This window comes from Lepidochelys kempii, chromosome 12 (assembly GCF_965140285.1).
Source record: "Lepidochelys kempii isolate rLepKem1 chromosome 12, rLepKem1.hap1, whole genome shotgun sequence".
Classification (NCBI taxonomy): domain Eukaryota; kingdom Metazoa; phylum Chordata; order Testudines; family Cheloniidae; genus Lepidochelys; species Lepidochelys kempii.
The window spans coordinates 1,209,663-1,215,199 of record NC_136391.1 but is presented as its reverse complement, the minus strand read 5'-3'; the positions used below and the strand labels follow the sequence as shown (position 1 = coordinate 1,215,199).

The 5,537-nt window shown below is 59.6% G+C and overlaps 1 pseudogene; it reads left to right on the top strand.

The window, feature by feature from the left end:
- Nucleotides 1-4,855: 4,855 nt before the first annotated feature.
- Nucleotides 4,856-5,030, top strand: LOC140896580 (U2 spliceosomal RNA; annotated as a pseudogene).
- Nucleotides 5,031-5,537: the final 507 nt, after the last annotated feature.

Below are 5,537 nucleotides of genomic sequence, written 5' to 3'. Positions count from 1 at the left end.
AGAGTCACTCCTCAGACCGCCCTGCGAACTCCAACTGCCGGAGGAGCCAGAGACTCTCCTCAGACCGCCCCGCGAACTCCAACTGCCGGAGGAGCCAGAGCCGCCCCTCAGACCGCCCCGCGAACTCCAACTGCCGGAGGAGCCAGAGACGCTCCTCAGACCGCCCCGCGAACTCCAACTGCTGGAGGAGCCAGAGCCGCCCCTCAGACCGCCCCGTGAACTCCAACTGCCGGAGGAGCCAGAGACTCTCCTCAGACCGCCCCGCGAACTCCAACTGCCGGAGGAGCCAGAGACGCTCCTCAGACCGCCCCGCGAACTCCAACTGCCGGAGGAGCCAGAGTCACTCCTCAGACCGCCCTGCGAACTCCAACTGCCGGAGGAGCCAGAGACGCTCCTCAGACCGCCCTGCGAACTCCAACTGCCGGAGGAGCCAGAGACTCTCCTCAGACCGCCCTGCGAACTCCAACTGCCGGAGGAGCCAGAGCCGCCCCTCAGACCGCCCCGCGAACTCCAACTGCCGGAGGAACCAGAGCCGCTCCTCAGACCGCCCCGCGAACTCCAACTGCCGGAGGAACCAGAGCCACTCCTCAGACCGCCCCGCAAACTCCAACTGCCGGAGGAACCAGAGTCACTCCTCAGACCGCCCTGCGAACTCCAACTGCCGGAGGAACCAGAGTCACTCCTCAGACCGCCCTGCGAACTCCAACTGCCGGAGGAACCAGAGCCACTCCTCAGACCGCCCCGCGAACTCCAACTGCCGGAGGAGGCACAGCCGCCCCTCAGACCGCCCCGCGAACTCCAACTGCCGGAGGAGCCAGAGCCGCTCCTCAGACCGCCCCACGAACTCCAACTGCCGGAGGAGCCAGAGACTCTCCTCAGACCGCCCCGCGAACTCCAACTGCCGGAGGAACCAGAGCCGCCCCTCAGACCGCCCAGTGAACTCCAACTGCCGGAGGAGCCAGAGACTCTCCTCAGACCGCCCCGTGAACTCCAACTGCTGGAGGAGCCAGAGCTGCTCCTCAGACCGCCCTGCGAACTCCAACTGCCGGAGGAACCAGAGTCACTCCTCAGACCGCCCTGCGAACTCCAACTGCCGGAGGAACCAGAGCCGCCCCTCAGACCGCCCTGCGAACTCCAACTGCCGGAGGAGCCAGAGCCACCCCTCAGACCGCCCTGCGAACTCCAACTGCCGGAGGAACCAGAGCCGCCCCTCAGACCACCCTGCGAACTCCAACTGCCGGAGGAGCCAGAGCCACTCCTCAGACCGCCCCGCGAACTCCAACTGCCGGAGGAACCAGAGTCACTCCTCAGACCGCCCTGCGAACTCCAACTGCCGGAGGAGCCAGAGCCGCCCCTCAGACCGCCCCGCGAACTCCAACTGCCGGAGGAACCAGAGACTCTCCTCAGACCGCCCCGCGAACTCCAACTGCCGGAGGAGCCAGAGCCACTCCTCAGACCGCCCTGCGAACTCCAACTGCCGGAGGAGCCAGAGCCGCCCCTCAGACAGCCCCGCGAACTCCAACTGCCGGAGGAACCAGAGCCGCTCCTCAGACCGCCCCGCGAACTCCAACTGCCGGAGGAGCCAGGGCCGCTCCTCAGACCGCCCTGCGAACTCCAACTGCCGGAGGAGCCAGTGCCAAGCCTCAGACCGCCCCGCGAGCTCCAGACGTTACTGGAGGAACCAGCCCCGCAGCCACAGGAAAGCACCGGGCCCTCATCACCAGACGGTCCAGCACGGCCCCCGAGTCCGTTCTGAGGGACGCTGCCTACGGGAGATCTCACCCTCCAGCAGCAACCGCCCAGGCAGCAGTCACTCCTGGAAGGACCAGCGGTGTCCCAGCAACCCCCGAGCCGGATGGTGTCTCTCCAATCACGAGCAACGCCAGCATCCCGCCAGAGATCCCACCCCAGCACCCAACCAAAGGGAATCCTGACTCACGAGATAGAAGGCAGGCCGTCCATGCAGGCTTTGAGCCTGCATGAGACGAGGTCAAGGACCATGAGGGCCAGCAGCCGATGGTGAGGGCTGCCACTCCGTGGCAGACTGCCTGGACCGAGGAGCTACAAGCGGCAGCTTCCTTTGACGACTTTGACCTCCTCGTAGACAGGCTCACCCAAGAACTGTCTGTGGAAACCGCTCCCAGGAGAAGGTCCAACCAGGAGAATGCCCTGCCTGCCCGCAGAACGCCTGCTCCAAACCTCAACACCACCACCAGGGGAGCCAGAAGTAGAGATGCCAGCCGCCGCTACTATCCAGCAGCAGCTTCAAGGATCCAAAAGCTGTACCGGGCGAACCACTCCAAAGCCGTGAGAAAGATCCTCGATGGGCCCTCGCCCTACTGCACGATCCCATCTGAGCGTCTCTACAGCTACTTCAAGGATGTATTCGACCGCACAGCCCAGAATGACGCTCAGCGCCCAGAGTGCCTCCACCCCCTGCCCCGTGTTGACGAAGCAGGTGTCCTGGAAACTGACTTTACGCCCAGGGAAGTGATGGCCAGACTCTCAAAAACAAAAAACACAGCTCCTGGGGAAGACGGCATCCGCTACAGCCTCCTGAAAAAGGGAGATCCCAGCTGCCTGGTCCTCGCCACGCTCTTCAACCAGTGCAAGTGATTCTGCCGGACTCCCAGCTCCTGGAAGAAGGCCATGACAGTACTGGTGTACAAGAAGGGTGAGCGGGATGACCCCAGCAACTGGAGGCCCATCTCCCTCTGCTCCACGATCTCCAAGCTCTATGCCAGCTGCCTGGCGTCGAGGATCACGGAGCGGTCGGTGACCGGGGGAGCCATCAGTTCCACCCAGAAAGGCTTCATGTCCTGCGAGGGCTGCTATGAACACCACTTTGTGCTCCAAACCACCATTGAAACGGCCTTAAGGGCGCGGAGGCAGTGCACGGTAGCATGTCTCGACCTGGCTAACGCCTTTGGGTCCATGACCCACCACCACATCTTTGCCACGCTCCAGGAGTTTGGGATGCCAGAGAACTTCCTCCGTGTGATCCGAGAGGGGTACGAGGGATGCAGCCCCACCATTCGCTCGGTCGAAGGGGAGACCACCGTGGTCCCGATCCGGAGCGGAGTTAAGCAGGGCTGTCCCCTCAGCCCCATCATCTTTAACCTCGCCATGGAGCCGTTGCTGCGAGCGATCTCCAATGGCGCAGATGGCTTCAACCTCCACAGTGAGAGGGTGAGCATCCTGGCTTATGCGGATGACCTGGTCCTGACCGCGGATGACCCAGAGAACCTCCAAAGTATTCTAGATGCCACCAGTCAAGCTGCCGATTGGATGGGGCTCCGCTTCAATGCAAAGAAGTGCGTATCTCTCCACATCGACGGCAGCAAAAGGGACTCGGTGCAGACGACAGGGTTCCAGATCCAGGGCGAGCCCGTCATCCCCCTGGCAGAGGGGCAGGCCTACCGGCACCTCCGCATGCCGACAGGTTTCTGTGTCCGGCAGACACAGCGATCGGCAGAGCCCCCTCCAACCAAGAAACCACCAGCTTCCTGAGCGGTTCCCTGGATGGCGAATTCGGACGGGATGGGCGCGACATCGCTTCACTGTGGTCCGGCGCTCGCAGTGCCATGCATCACCTGGGGAAGCGCATCGGCTGCCGCTGGGAGTTGTGCGAGGAGCGCCAGGAGCTGGGAGTCCCGGGGCCGCAGATCAGGTCTGAGGACAACACCATCGTCACCCCGAGCGCCAGGGGCATGCTGGAGAGGACCCTGAAGGCGGCCATCCACTCACTGTACATGGAAGCTCTGAAGCATAAACCAGACCAGGGTAAAGCCTTCGACTGACCAGCAAGTGGGACGCCAGCAGCCACTTCCTTGCCTGGGGGCGGCTTCACCCGTTTCGGTGACTGGCGGTTCAGCCACTGCACCCGGCTCAACTGCGTCCCGCTCAATGGGGCTGTCCACCACGGGAACCGAGACAAGCGTTGCAGGAAGTGCGGCTACTCCAACAAGACCCTGCCCCACATCCTGTGCAGCTGCAAGCCCCACTCCAGAGCCTGGCAGCTGCGCCACAACGCCATCCAGGACCACCTGGTGAAAGCCATTGCACCAAGCCTGGGGGAGGTCGCCATGAACTGCGCCATCCCCGGCACTGACAGCCAGCTGCGACCCAACGTGGTAGTCACCAACGAGGCCCAGAAAAAGATAATCCTCGTCGACATCACGGTCCCCTTCGAGAACAGGACCCCGGCCTTCCGAGAAGCCCGAGCTCGTAAGCTGGAAAAATACGCCACTCTGGCCAACACCCTGAGAGCGAAGGGCTACGAGGTGCAGATGGACGCCCTGATCGTCGGAGCCCTGGGCGCTTGGGACCCCTGCAACGAGCGTGTGCTGCGGACCTGTGGGATCGGTCGACACTACGCGCGGCTCATGCGGCGCCTCATGGTCTCGGACACTATCCGATGGTCCAGGGACATCTACATCAAACACATCACCGGCCACCAACAGTACCAGGAGGTGTGAGCTGGTTCAACATCGTGCATCCACTATGGGAAAGGGACTGAGAGGCTTTTTCCATTGGACCGTATGAACTGGAATCATAAACTCCCTGAACATTAAATCCCACCAAATGAGGGTAGATCCATCCCCATCATCGTATCCGCTCATTATACTCCACACCTGAACATAGCCATTATATGGACAACATACCCCCATATCTCAATGTCTGTACTTTGATCGGTTAAACTTTTACCCCCAATCAGAGAGATTGCAGATTATGTATTCCTTATGCCACCAGCTCCTAAACCGAATTTCACACCCCTTGATAATCTGTACCTTATCCCCTCATAACCAGAAATTTCTATGCTTGAACCCTGTACCGTTTTCTTTTTATTTCAACATTATCTTAATAAAATTATTAAATCTGTTCTTATCAGTTTAATAGCTGATATGTCCTTTATTTGAGGACTGTCTATTAAATTGATTTTTGAAACAGGGGGACGGACTAGGAGCTTGCTCTGTCCACCCCACGCATCGGCCTGGTATTGCAGTGTCTCCAGGAACGGTGCAGCTCCTTTTGGGGAGAATCTTCTGGTTAGAAAAGCAGAAAGTTTTACTGTGACAAGGCTTCTTGAGAGCAGATTTCTTCAAGGGGCTGGAAAAAATTGGAACCTTCTAGTGCTTTACTTTCTTTATGACAAACTATTGTTACAATTTCTTGGGAGTGTTTTGCGAATCGATAGATGTGAGGTTCTTTGTCTTGCTAGAGGATTGTTTAAGAAGTTGGGATCTTTCTCTCTCATAACACTCAGACCCGGGGCTGAGTGTTTTGAGAAAGACTTGGAGAGTTGGAGGGCAGAGAGTGAAGAGTTGGAGGGCATAGTCTCCCCACCTTTAAAAGTTGGGGGCCAGGCCCCACTCCCTCCCCCGCATTCCAGCACCTCTGCTTCTGGGACTATTTTATTCTTCAGCCATCTCTCTCAATTAACCATTTCCCTCCTTCAGCTCAGTGACAGCCCCACACTCTTTGCTTCCTACACGCAAAGATTGACACAGAGACCTTGCAAGGAAAACCTCCCCAAG